Raw genomic sequence first — 15,179 nt, forward strand, 5'->3', positions numbered from 1 at the left:
CTGTCACTTCTGGATCTTTGAGCTGAACCCAAATCCCAAACTGACACATCACCAGAATTTGTGAAGGTTTGAATCTGGACTTGAATATAGTAGCTTAAACACATATCTATATTTTGTGCTGTTTCTTATTTTCTTCCAGATTTGTTTTACACTTAAAGCCCTAAATATTTGGAAATGCCCACAGTATAAATAAAGCACTTTTACAGCTGCATTTTTCTTATGTTGTCACCTGCTGTACCTGTACTCCTGCGAAAGGTGCTGTGTGCCCATACCTAGTTTTAAACTAGAACGGATGCTTGTAACACTGCAGTTCGCAACCCAGGCTTCACTGTGGTCTGCAAAGGACGCTCTGAGTGAACCACTGTTACACCAGCACTGGTGTGGTGCCTGGCCTACCTTGCTGAAGGTTGGGTTGGGTTGGTGTACAAGGCTTGAAGGAATTCCCTCCGTAGGCTGCAGACTGAATATGTCCATACTGACAATTTAAGTTTTCATTGATTACACCCATGAATTATAACTTGGGAACTTTCCACAACCACAAATGCTGTCTTGGTTGCTCAGATGGTTTCTTACAGCATTTTTAAAATATTCTGTGTTTCTCAAGGTCTTTCAGTTAAGAAACTGCCAGACAACCGTTTATTTAATGCTAAAAGGTAGGCTTGGCTTAAAGCAATGAATAATATTGGAGTTAGTCCTTGGATCTACACAGTGTTGGTGAACATGACAATCTTTAGGGAGACCTGTATGTTTTCCTGTGAGCACAGATCTGGGTGCAGGATGAGGAGATTAAATTAACAGTGAGGCTCAAGCTGGATCTGTACAAGACTGAAGGAGAATGGAGCAGTAAGAGATGCAGTGCCTGAGCTGGGTATGGTGAGGATACTGTCCATGACTGAGGAATACCTAACTCCAATTAGATGAAGGAACTCATGCAGAGAATTGGTAGCTTAAAGCCAGAAGAGCAATCTGGATCAGCACAGAAAAACCAAGTCTCCAGTGCTCCTGGTTGGTGTAATCAGTCTTCTGCCATGCTGAATAGCTTCATAATTCATGGAAATACTGGGCTGTAGGAAAAGAGGGGATTGGTTATAGAGTTCACCTGGGGAGGCTTTTTTTTTTTTTTTTTTTTAAGTTTAGATGAGCGAAGCTAAGCATACATGTTCTTCCTATGCCCTGCTGGAAAAATGGGTTTGCATAATCTGGTTGGTCATCTTTCTAGGGCTTCACTCCCAGTACATCCCTGGAGATGTACACTTTGGTAACACAAATGCTGTTGTATTATGCTGTTGTATTGCTGAAAGGCAGCACAAACTTACAACAACGAAGAAAGGGTGGGCTATAATAAAGCGATAGGACTCTCCTTTCTCCCTCGTTGTTGGGTGTCTTACAATTACTGGAAGAGAAATTCTTATTCCCAGACGCATATTAAATCTTTGTAATAAAACCATTTTTGTGGTTAGTTACAATTTAGCTCTAAAACAAAGCTCTGACACTAATCACTTTCACAAATCCTTTTTCTAGGGCTTGAGTCAACTCCCTTTGAAGTCAATGGAAGTCTTTGGATTTACTGAGAGTTAGTTGAGGCCCCTACATTATAAGCAGGACTTCGTTGATTGGATTTAAAAAAAAAAAAAAATCACACACTTATATTAACTGCACTTACACACAGCACTAAAACTTTCAAATAACAGCCTTCTAATAAAAATCTTAATTTCTAAAACATGTGAGCCTAATTATTATTCATCTGCACTTGCATGCTGTGCTACCTCTTGCAAGGCTTTCTGCCTCATATATCATGTTGTAATTAGTAAAGTGGGAAAACAAATTCATGTCTTCTTCAAAGCAAAAAAATAAAAAATCACACTTGAGTCTTAACTACATCATAATCATCAACAGGAAAAAAGTGTGTGGGAGGTATCTGAAGAGTACCTCCAGAATTTTGGACATGCAACCTTTTTGGTAGGTAATCTTTGTATAGCTCTTTTCTGTATTATTATTTGTTGTGAAAAATAAGGGAGAGGGACAAGGAAAGAAGCACAAGAAACAGCATGAGGATGGAGCATCAAAACAAGAAAAAACACCCTGTATGGGGAAAACCTGCTCTTTCCCTCTTTTAGGAACAAAAATTTAAAGGCTGTCAAGAATACTAACGCTGCTGATCTTACCTACAGCTCTGTCTCTCTAACAGAGCCAGCAGGCTGGCTGTGGTAACATGGTTTATGGAACCACACAGAACAGTTAAAAATTATTTTTTTATATTTAAAATTTGCATGATGAGGTTGCATTGTGGTCCATGGGACATTCTGAGGGTAAGCAGAAGTCCATTGTTCTAATATTTGGGAATCTTTGGTTGAAGAGTTGCTTCCAGTAAGACAGAAATTAAATGCATATTTTTACAGCAATGAAACGGGAGGATGATCAAATTATCAAATTTCTCCCTGTAATAAGCTTGAATATGGTCAGGAATTCAAATGTATAAATCACTTTGGGCTGCAATTTGATGTTAATTTCTCTGATCTAAACACAGTACTGTAAAATGATCCATTGTCTGACTAAGGGATATTCAGTTGGGCTGAATATTTAACAATAAAAGCATGAGGGGATATATATTTTTAAATAGTGTAAAATTAATGCAAGCTTAAATTTTACTGAAATAGGACTAAAGAGTGGTATGGTAAGTTTCCCTGGTGTCGATTTACAGAGTATCCCAGACTACTTTAAGCAAACACCACCTGAGGCTCCAACCCACAAAATCTTCAAGCTTTATAATGTGTTACTTAGAAAAACTAACAGTATTAGTTTGGATTTAGGTCTAACCTTGAAAACACAAGAAACTGCCTAGGAGCCTAGCTTAGCTCCTAGGACCAATGTTTTTGTTTCAAGTGTCTTGCCCAACTTAAACACAAGTCGTCCCAGCTGGAAACAAGATCTAAGTTTTGTTTGTCTTCCCCTTCCATCATGTCAAATCCTAGAACCCAAATATTAGGGTGTAGTGCAAAGTTTGCACCTTGCTGTGCTTAGTGAGATTTATTCTGGGCTTTTGCAAAGCAGCAACCTGCAGCAGAGACAGAGCTGAATGTCTCCTTAGCACAGTAGACAAACTGCGTTCTTCACATTGTAGTGAACTGAAAAAGTCCCTACTTTAGACCTCAATTTGTCTACATTTTAGCTCTCCAAGTCAGCAAGTATAGCAAACCTCTATCTCTTATGGATTTGGCCCAGTATTATCAAGTCCCTAATTTTCCACCATCTTTTTAAAAAATAATATTTACAAATCTACATTTGCAGTCAGGTTCTCCCTGGAAATATGCTGGCTTCCACTTAAACAGTCTATGGATCTGGAAGAATTGGGCAGAAGTTCATGCGGAGGGAAAGCCCCAGCCTGTGGGTCCCAAGGAACTGGCTTGCTCATCCCCTCTGCCTGTTTAGTGTTTCTCTAGTATAATGAGGACATTGTGGTTGACTTCTCCACATTGTGACTAGGATGCTTTCTTGTACATTCTTTGTTTCAACATCTATGAATATGGGCAAACTACTCAACTGTTCTGCAGCCTGTGAAATCTGTATAACCCTTCTGCTGATTATCTATTGTTTATGAAATGTCAGAAACACTTGGACAATACTCCAGTATGGAAGTGGTGGGTGACACCAATATTTTGCTGTCCCAGAGGGCACTATTCTGTGAAGGAGCTAGCATATGGTAGTTATTAGCTGTGCACTGAGGCTGATGGGAAGCCCTGCTGCCTGACTCTGAATATCAGAGATTTATATTTTGTCTAGGTTCCTTTTACTGTACTGAGCTGAATCACTTGTGTTTGATGAAATACATGTTGCTTTGTTGAGCAGCAGGCTGGAGTTTGTTCTGCCTGTGTTTTGAAACTGTTGTGAGTCTGCTTATACAGCAGCAGGATGCTGAGATGTGCCTCTAGGGCAGCAGCAGGCAGCGTGGACGTCATCTGCGCCTGGTCCTCTCAGGAGGGTGGTGGGTACTGTGGGCTGCCTGCAGGCACCCTCTGAGCAACAATGTTCTGCTTGACAGTGATAACATGTGAGGGTGAAGTCACCTCTCCTTGAAATTTGTTCCAATAGTTGATTAATTTTCAAGGAACATCACAGTTCAAATACAGATTTGTTGAGTATCAGCTTCCAGGTATTGGTCCTTTCTTATCTGATTAAGAACCAGCCCCTTAACTCTTTCCTTTCCCTGAAAAGAAGCTAAGATTCTGTTGTGAAGCCATGTCTTATGTTTCTTTCTGATAGTATAAACTGATGGAGTTCTTTCACTGAAGGGCATTTTCTCTGGTCCGTCAGTATTTTTTGTGCTTCTCTCTCCTAGATTTTTCATTATGCTTTTTAGAAAGTGTACACTAGAACTGGAGAGAGACTTTTAAAACAGGAAATGATAGCTCTGTGGTTACAATTAAATTTACGCTATATGCTATGGTCAGGAATGTAGCTGCTAGGAAAGAAACAGAAGAGGGTAGAAGTTAAAATATGCAACACACTGTTTTTCCTGCCTCACCACTCTTTGCTGTCTTTAATAGGTAACTTGCTTTGACCATATACCCATTGACTGAATGCTAAATTACACTGCTATGCACACAGCCTTTAGTTCTTGGCTCAGTGAATCTTGGTTACCATACTTACCCTTTTAACAAGATGACTCTCGTTGCATATGAATATCTTCATTCAGTAAAATAAAATGAATCAGTAAGTTTTAGCTCATTAGGCAAAATGTTGCATAAATGAAGAGAAAAAGCCTATTTGCTGCTATAAATATGTTTCAGGGAGTAAATGTTAAATTGGATCTAACATTTAATAACAGTCACATCAAGATTTTTTTAGACTGTGCAGTATAAACATAAGGAGAAAGAAAATTAGGAACTTGGATTCCAGACTATTGTGGGGTGTAGAAATGTGAAGCAATGTCAGGAATCTATGAAGGATAGATAGAACCTACAAATGCCTACCATACACCTGTGCTTCAAAAACGCAAGATACTTTCTAGAAATTTAGGGGAAATAACTTTTCCTGGGTATTTAAAAAACGTTGAGACAATTTGCAGGGAATACTATGCTAAATGAACTCCAAGCTCAATTCTTCACTCAGCTGTCATCTCTCTTTTCAGAATGTTTCATGGGTTTACAACTACTCTATAAATCTACCAATGATTTCTGGGCTAAGATAGTGATGGGTGCCTCTTCGTCAGTCTTGGGATTTCTCTAAGTGTGTTTCAGATGATGTCAGAATGCAATGGTCTTGGCATGCAAACCTGGAAACCCTTGAAAATGGCATTTTAGACCAGATGAGGCAAGGGCTGTGGATAGTCTTGACCTAACTGTGACTGTAAGAAATATTCTCAGAGAATGCTCTAAGATAGAGCTAAACATTTGATAATTTTTTCCTCGAGTCCTGGCGCACCGGATGGAGTATTCTCCTAGTAGTGAATACAGACATCGCTTTTCTATGAGGGAAACATTCAAGTTCCATCAGACATCAGCTCCCTACACAACGCTGTGAGCTCAAGGAGTCTGGAAACTGGAACTGTTATAGGTTCCCCCCTTCAGCTTTACAGCTTTGTAATACGTATTTCAGACACAGGATTTCTAGAATACAAAAGTTACCATGGAAGTTATTTGAAAGCAACAACACAATTCAACACCTATACTATTGACTTGCTTAGAGTTAATTTATCACACACTTTGGAAAAAAACCCAGCAAATATTTGACTGGGGAATAAACCAAATATTAACACAAATCATAATGGCATGCTAATTTCCCACAGGGGACATAGACACTATAGATTTGTCATCATGCAAATCTTTTCCTAGAGTTGATACGAAATTACAAAAGTGCTATTGTTGTGGGAAAGCAACACATATATTGCTTACCGATTGTATTTTTTAGGAAGGGGAGACATTTTTTTGGAAAATGGTACCACAGAAGTGTAACTGAACATTTCTTAGTAAAGCTCTGTGATCATTACCTAAATCTTGAGTGAGCTGTCCCATCCTTTTCTATAAATTGAGTTTCCACCTTGTTCTTATACCTCTGCCAATCAGTTTACCTTCCAAAACAGAAAATTATTTTCCCCCATCCCTCCTGTGCCTTAACAAGGCATTCGAGTCAGGCTGGTAGCTATCACTAGTTCCGGCTCCAAAGCAACCCAAACCCTGAAGTGACTATATTCCTTCACATTTTCTGCTGGACATAATCAAACAGTCCTGCTGACACCAAACAGCTCAGCAGTTAAACTAGTACTGAGATCCCCAAACCAGGCAGCGCTGTGCTGGTGTCACCTGTGAGGTGTGAGTGGGAGCACAGCTCCTAGCGTGAGCCTTGCACAAAGCCCGGTGAAGAGAAAAAGGGCCTCCCAGGTGGAGCATTCATCCACAAGGCAGGAGAGCAAGCTCCTGTGCTGCCCTCCTTTTTAATCTCCATTTAGGACCTGAATCTAAGACAAGCATCTATTTACACCCTGATCTTCTGGCTAGAGTGCCCCAACAAGACCCCAGGGACTTGGTCTCTCCTAGTGAAGCTCTCCCATTTTAAGCAAAATACTCACCATGTCAGATGCTAGGAGCCTGCATCTACCTCACTGGCCAAAACAGAATCAGTCTGGTTTTTTCCACTCAAGCTCATTAACATGGTATATGAACAGGGAAGTCTTCCATGTTGGGGGCTGAGAGTGCAAAGTCAGTGCTCTCCCTGTTTCCTTGAGGTTAAAGAACTCACCTCTGAATTTTAGTGGTTACGGTGAAGACCCTGCTCTAAAATGAAGTCTCCAACAGCCCGCCCATATGCTTTCACAGCTGGATTGTCGTGCAGGTGTATAAGAATAGGCTGGGGTCAGCTCTGCTCCAAACTTTTGCAGAGAAAGCCCAGAAAAGATTGTTCAGGGTCACAACTTTATCTCTTTCGCCATGGAAAACCTAAGGATACTTGACAATAAAGCAAGAGCTATTGGCTTGGACCAGAAACACCAAGGTACAGCTGTAACTTCAGATGAGATTCGCATAGGACTAAGAAAATGGTCCTGAAGGTAGCAGCATCTACTAAATCTGTCCCTTTCAATCCTAAAAGCCATGTTACACAGAGAGGGCAAGCTACAATGGTATTTTTCAGATGGCTGACAGATCATTAAATTTTTCGGAATCTAGAGTTTTAGTCAACGTGTCCTTTATTATTCAATAATAGTTATGCCCCCCTAGTTGGCTGCTGGACTTTAAATTTGTTCTAGTGAGAGACAGAAATCAGACATATTTTTTTTTTTTGTCCCAAAGAGTTGCTGTCACTGAAAAGGATGATAAATGATTATTTCTGTTGACAATAGAAGATAACTAAAGTGCTAATCAGATCCCATATTATGGGATCAACAAAGCCTATCTTTTACACCTCTGTGCATAGTCATCTTTCTGCTATCCCAGACATCGGTTGAACATACAATAGCCAGTATCCCAGTGAATTAGTGAAATATATTTTCTGGCATATTGCTTCCTTGCTCAGAGAATGTTTCTGAAATGAAGATCCCTCTCGCTAACACAAATCTTTTTAGAATAGGACATTACACTTTTGCAGGCTTAATATAGCTAGAGATACATGATCCCCTTAATGATTTTAGAATAAACAGAAGAGAAATGCTGTCACTGCAGCTGAAGGATTGCCAGCAGGTGTGCTTTCGCTCACTTGGGAAGCTTGCTAGAGTCTTGCTTCCCATCCCTCTGTCTACTTTAGCTTGTCCAACCTTTTTTGCTCATTGCTCTTGCTCGCTTTTCTCTTAAACTCAATATGGTCTGGCACTGTGTGCTTGCAGCCCAGAAAGCCAACCAAATCCTGGGCTGCATCAAAAGAAGCCAGACCAGCAGGTAGAGAGAGGTGATTCTACCTCTCTACTTTGCTCTTGTGGCACCTCATCTGGAGTACTGCGTTTGTCTCTGGGGCTCCCAACATAAGAACAACATGGACCTATTGGAGTGAGTCCAGAGGAGGGCCACAGAGTTGATCAGAGGGCTGGAGCCCTGTCTCCTATGAAGACAGGCTGAAAGACTTGGGGTTGCTCAGCCCAGAGAAGAGAAGGCTCCAGGTAGATCTTATACTTGCCTTTCAGTACCTAAAGGGGCCTGCAAGACAGCTGGAGAGGGACTTCTTACAAGGGCATGTAGTGACAGGACAAGGGGGAATGGCTTTAAACTGAAAAAGGACAGATTTAGATTAGATGTTAGGAAGAAATTCTTTACTGTGAGGGTGGTACGACACTGGACCAGTTTGCCCAGAAAAGTTGTGGCTGCCCCATCCCTGGCAGTGTTCAAGGCCAGGCTGGATGGGGCTTTGAGCAACCTGGTCTAGTGGAAGGTGTCCCTGGACTGGAACTAGATGATCTTTTCTATCCCCTCCAACCCAAACCATTGTATGATGATGCCTTCCCTGCAATTGCTAAGTCATGAGTTTTAAAGTCCCCAGATCTCTCTCTGTCAGTAAAAGGATTCTTCCATCCCTCCCTCCAGGCCTTCTGGGTTCTGCCTGCCCATGATGACACTGTGGCCTTCAGCCAGCTCTGCTCTCTGCCTCCTCTTTCCTCCCTGCTTCTCTGATGTGGTGCTCATTCTCTTGATTGTAGCAATGTAAAAAGCATGACAAAGGGTGTGCATCTATAAAGGTCCTCCCTAAAGCCCATGTTTAGGAAGGTGACATGTAAGTTGCCCCATGAATGTCCATGGAGGCTGGCACCTTGACATGTTGGTTCTGGTGGGCTTCCCCTTCCTGGCTCTGCTGCAGCTTGCAGTGTCCTTGTACTTGCTCATTCATTTGCTCATTGCTTATTAGATCACGAGAATACCAGGATACTTTGAGTAAACAAAAAATTAGAAGTTGGGGAATAGTAATTAAAATACTGACCTGAAACCATGCCGAGCACAGGAAATGGCAAAAGTTTCTGCTGGTGAGAAGGGCTTGGTTTGTGTCATTGAAACTGTGGTTTGGTTTTCCTTAATGGCTGTTTTCTTGGTTTCATGCTAAAAGCAGGTGGCTGCTGTCTGCTTCGCCTCCCATCAAAGCTGTCTGCTTTAAGCTTTTTAAAGCTGTCCACTGGTTGCAGCTTTCCAAATTTGAAGTGACCAGCTAAGGCAGTCCCGCGCGTGGGAGTGCACACGCGTTGCCTTCTCTGGCGTCTAGAGTACAAACCCAAATGGTACATGCTGGAGGAAAGCTGACTGCAGAAGGAGCAAGAAGAAAATGCTGAGTAGCTTATTTTACATATAGATACTTTTCTTATTCTAGCAAAATTTCTTTGGTACACAGGAAATATACGTAATCTGTGATAATATAGTTCTGCCACATGACAGACTGCTGCTCACCAGACTGAGACATGCTTATTTTCCTTTCTTTTTAAAAGAAAAAAGATCTACCTTGCCAGTCGAATGCTTTTTGAATTATTACGTTTTTTGCATGTAAAGCAATAACACAGCAGCCAGGCTATAAGATAACATGTTCAGTGTGCCATAATCAGATGGGACCAAATGTATTCTTGGTACAACTCTATTAACTTTGATGGGCTTACAGGAGAGAAAAGCACAGACCATTGACATTAAGGGGAAATTTTTCCTGGATAGAGAGCTGCAATATCTCTATAGGTAATACTGATGTGATTGTTCCGTGTCTTAGAGGCACAGTCATTACAATTAATGGAGTGAGTCAACATGATATACAACATTTTGTTGTATGTCTTTTTTTCATTTAGTAGGCTCATACTACATTTTTACGTGTACTATTTCTGTTCAAGAGTAATAGCTGTGTTTGTCATGCTCCCACTGCTCAGTGTGCAGTCTCTGAACTGAATAGTAGAAGTGTTTCTAAGGAAATAACATTACTCGGGACAGTAACTGCTAAGCAAATGGTACAGGTGGATGTGATTTGCTGCTGACCAAGTCTCATTTGAACTGTTTGGCACACCTCTAAATTAACTGAACAGATGGATTTTTAATTAGTTCTGTCATTTCATTTTCTGCATTCTTAATATATGTCAGGCTGTATGTCAGGGAGTATTAGCATCAATTTCAAGGGATACAAAAAAATTCGTAGCAAGAATAAGCTGATAATAACAATAACAAAACATAATTAGAGTACAAATTGGGAGGTCTGTAGCTTTATAAACATGGTAAATCTAGATTTATGAGACTTCAGAGATTTGTTTAAAATGAAAAATGCATGAAACTTGCTGCAAACCAATTAGTTCTGTGCAGACCTAAGAGCAGGATTTTCTGCCTTCTAGTTAGTGGGATAGACCTTGCTCATGTGAATTGGCTGAGAGGAGCTGCTGCATTTATGCAATTGATCTACCTGGTTCCACCTGTCCCAAAGAGCAGAAGCACTTCCCTGGGCACTAAAGTGCCTTTTATCTTCAGAGACAGTAGTAAAAAATGTAGTTATTCTTACCTTCTGACTGAAGTGATATTTGTCCAAGTGCAAAATCTTTTCCTTGTGATTTGCAGCCAGGCTAGTGGGACTGTTTTCAAGGGCAAGGCAGCCGCAGCATCTGGTCCAAGGATAGTAATATGGCAGCAATAGCTGCATTCCCATATCAAATTAAAATGATAGTGATTTCTGAGCACAGATAAAGCAACACAACATTATATACTTGTTTTATTAAGATAATATTTCAGAATACTAATGATGTTTTTTATATGATGGTAGTTAACGAGATGAAGTTCAATCTACATAAAACCAAATTCCACACAACTGTACGGAATTAGGATGCTGCACTGTTTGTATAGTTTAAGCTACAAAGATTGTTTTATATGCATTTGTAATTTTCCACGGCAAGCTCTGGATAAAATACTCATTTCCTCCAGATTTATCTCTGCAGGGAATACCTTAGAATTATGGCAGGCACTACATCACAAGTAGTATCAACATCTAAGTTAAAGCAAATAGCTTTAATCATAGAATTCCAAAACATGTTCTTCTTGGGATCTGCAGAAAATGGCTAATGTGTAAACAGGCCTAATCAGAGCAACAACATTTCCAGCAGCAGACTCCTAGAGAAACTAAATAGGAGATACCTCATCAAGGGTCTATAATGATGTTTGGTAGGATCTCCATGCCTGGACACTTTTTTCAGCAATATTATACGAAGTGCACATAGTGGGAACTATTTTATTTAATATACAACATTAAGACTGGTATGACTCGTTTATTTAGGAATATCTTTTTGGTTTTTTGATGGCTTACAATTAACTGCTTAAAACCTACACATAAAAGTGTTGGTACTTTCCCAGGAATAAGGGAAGTATTTAAGCCTGAATGACTTTACACATGTGCCAGTTATTACCTGGTTTTCTTATTCAGTCTTGGCCCACTTGCTGTCCTTTGAGCCAAATCTTCTCAGCATCTCATGAAAAGCAACTGCCAGCAACAGAGCTTCTGTTCACAGCGCATGCAAATGCTGGCTACTAAGGAAATGCTGGTTAAAAGCTCCTCCCCAATTCAGAATTGGGACAATACCTAGGTCTTTCCTGTGGCCTAATCATAAGGTTACTGGCTTTTCTGTAGTGGTGGTTTTTGCTTGACGTCTTTTGACAGCATCCTGAATATGCTGCAGCCAGCTTGATGTTTTTGTGGGATGCTTCATTTCAAACAGTGGCACTTTGCAGATTTCGAAAAACTTACCCTTGGAAATTTTCCAATAGATCTGAGGCTGAATAACCTTCGTTGCTACTCGATACTGTCAGAGGATGTGTCTGGCAGTCTTTGAACACGGGAGTGGTATGCTGACCCAGCCCTGAAGATTTCATATGTATTCAGGCTCTGATAGATGAGAGCCCTGTGCACAGCTTACCTTTACTTGGCTGAACAGTCCTAGGGAAGTCTTTCCAGCATCTGGACTACTTAATAGCTGATGCTTTAAACCTGTAATTGCAGTGCAGGATCTGGTCTCAATCAGCCTCACTGCCCAGAGGGTTTGACAGATGGATCTGTGCCCGCCTGTAAGTGGGCTCAGGTCTCTCTGCCCTGTCTCCTCTGCAAGGAGCACACTGTGCCTCTGCAGTGCTTTTCAGTCTGCAAGGCATCTAGAGTCATCCTTACAGGATCCGAAACAGCCTGGCCTCCTCCTGGGCAGATAAATGAATGCTGTTATTTTAATGAGGTTTGGAATCTGTATGCTTTGAGGGGAGAGGTGATGTTAGGGAGACTGTCTTTGGCTGTAAGCATGACTAACGCTAAAAAGCAATGGTTAGAGTCCTCATGTTAAAGCACCAGGCAGGATCTTTGCTGTAGCCCTGCTACCACCTCCACCCAGCCCATTTCTGTACTGTCAGTTTGCCTTTGCTAATACAGAGATGACAATGACCTCACTGACAACATGCATTGTGATCTGATATTGTTATATGTCAGCTAGTCTTTCTTTTTACAGGAATAAAAGGTCTGTGCATACAAGGACTACAGGGCATCAAATAAAACTAGGACTGACCAGGTTCAAACCAAACAGAGAATTGCCCTATGGCACAGCCTGTAGTTGAGCTGTGGAACTCTTTGCCATAGGGTGTGATGGACCCTAAAGTTCTCAAAGTTTGAAAAGGAATTGCACATGTTGCTGGACGAAATACTAATTAAGGTTGTGTATATCAAAAGCACTATCTCCACTTCAGGAAGCCCTCAGAGTGGGTAGCACCCAGGGTTAGGAGAGGATGCTGGGCCGGTGTTGCTATGTGCTATGTTCTTCTGCTATGCTTAGTTCTTCCTTAGGCATTAGCTATTAGCATATGACTAGAGGCAGGTGCTAGGCTACACAGACCTTTTATCTAACTCAGTATGGGTTTTCTTATGTATCCTTATAATCACTGATTTTTTTAAAAAAATATATTCAAGGCTGAAAAACCTGTTATGTGGTCAAAACAAGGAAAAACTTGGAGAAAGAGCAAACAAAACCCCCTATAAGAACATGCAGCCTCTATCTCTTCTCACAACCTATTAAACTGTGAGAGCAAAAATGTTGTGAAATGGAAGATAAAGGCAAAGTAAAGAGGAGACAACAGGCACTAGAGTTGCATGCCTGCTTTTTCAAGTTCCCAATACATTCAAAAGTGTTTTCATCAGCCTGCTAGCCAGGACCCTCGATGCAAATAGCAGACTACTTAAATTGTAACTAGCAGGCTGAGTGAGGCAGTAGCCAGACTGACTCATCATCTCAGTAAAGAAAGTGCACATTGCTGGGAAGACCTGTGCCACATTATTCATGCAACACAAAAGCAGATTCTGAGTAATTGTGTTGTGCTAGGCTTAACATCATGTTTGCTTGTAATTGTCTGAGGCCATAGTGAGAAGAAAGAAGATATTTCAAAACTTTTTGTAGCAGTGGGGAGGAAGATCCTTATAGGAAAATAAATACTGGATGAAGGAAATGTAGGTTCATCAATACAATTCTGAATAAATAGGCTTGCTTCATTCTGCAGCTGTTTTTTAGCTGTATTATTTGTTGTTTGTAACAACTGCCAGGTACTCTTGAAAATGTTTATGAGTTCTGGATAATTCATGATTCCTTGGTGTAGGTGATTTTTCATCAAATGGTTCTTACTAGAAGTGTGGTGTTTGTTATTCATTAATTCAGTATTTATTATTTTACTGTTTTGTCATTTTTTGTTTAAAAAGTTTCATATGTTTAATCAGAAAGCACAAATATTGTCTGGTAATTTAGGGCTAGTTATGAATCACGAAGATCAAGCAGACAAAAAGGAATGGTTTGCTGACATCAAAAATAGTATGTCCAAACGAGTTGGCAAATACCTTCAGTTAAGGAATATGTTAATAGAAATGAGTACTTGCTCACAAAGAGTATGACAAAAAAAAATAAAACAAATTATTCCCAGTCAATATTCATTCACCCATTTGTAATTACTTTGATGAAATGAGTCTTTTTAGATGCCCTGGAAGATGGTGTTCATGAAAACAAACACATGTAGCATGCAGAATAAACAAGAGGAGGTAGAGACATTGCACATGCCTGCAGGGCTGTGATCTTACTGGCATCATTGAGACATGGTAGAATGTCTCCTATGACTGGAGTGCTGGAATAGAAGGACTTCCACCTTTAGGAAGGACAGGCAGGGGAGATGAGGAGGGGGTGTCACACTCTATGACAATGTCCAGCTGGAGTGCATGGAGCTCCACCTTGGGGAGGGATGAGGAAACAACCAAGAGTTTATAAATCAGGATTAAAGGAAGGGCAAGGACAGGTGACATTATAGTGGGGGTCTGACAGGTGACATTATAGTGGGGGTCTGCTACAGGCCACCTGACCAGGAAGACCAGTAGATGAGGCCCTCTATAGACAGACACCAGCAGCCTCATGTTCACAAGCCCTGGTCCTCATGGGGGACTTCAACCACCCCAATACCTGTTGGAGGGAAAACGCAGCAGGGCGTAAGCAATCCAGGAGGTTTCTGGAATGTGTTGATGATAACTTCCTTGTCCAAGTGTTACAGGAACCAAGAAGGAGAGGTGCTACGCTGAATATTGTTCTCACCAACAAGGAGGGGCTGGTGGGGAATGTGAAGCACAAGTACAGCCTTGGCTGCAGTGACCATGAAAAGGTGGAGTTCAAGATCCTTAGGGCAGCAAGAAGGGTGCATAGCAAGCTCACTACCCTGGACTTCAGGAAAGCAGACTGTGACCTCTTCAGGCATCTGCTTGGTAGGGTGCCATGGGATAAAGTCCAGGAAGGAAGAGGGGCCCAAGAAAGCTGGCCAGTATTCCAGAATCACCTCTTCCAAGCTCAGGAGCCATGCGTCCCAGCAAAAAGGAGATCAGGCAGAAATGCCGGGAGGCCTGCATGGATGTACAAGGAGCTCCTGGACAAACTCAAACACAAAAGGAATCCTACAGAGGGTGGAAGCAAAAACAGGTAGCCTGGGAGGAATACAGATAAATTCTCTGAGCAGCCAGAGGTCAGGTTAGGAAAGCTAAAGCCCTGATAGAATTAAATCCAGCCAGGGATATCAAGGGCAACAAGAAAAGCTTCTATAGGTACATTGGTGATGAACAGAAGACTGGAGAAACACAGTGAAGGGAAGGGATGCCATCCAGAGGGACCTTTACAGGCTTGAGAGTTGGGTCTGTTCAAATCTCATTTAGTTCAACAAGGCCAAGGGCAAAATCCTGTATGTGTGTTGGGGGAATCCCAAGCA

Source organism: Falco punctatus, assembly GCF_963210335.1.
Source record: "Falco punctatus genome assembly, chromosome: 3".
Lineage (NCBI taxonomy): Eukaryota > Metazoa > Chordata > Aves > Falconiformes > Falconidae > Falco > Falco punctatus.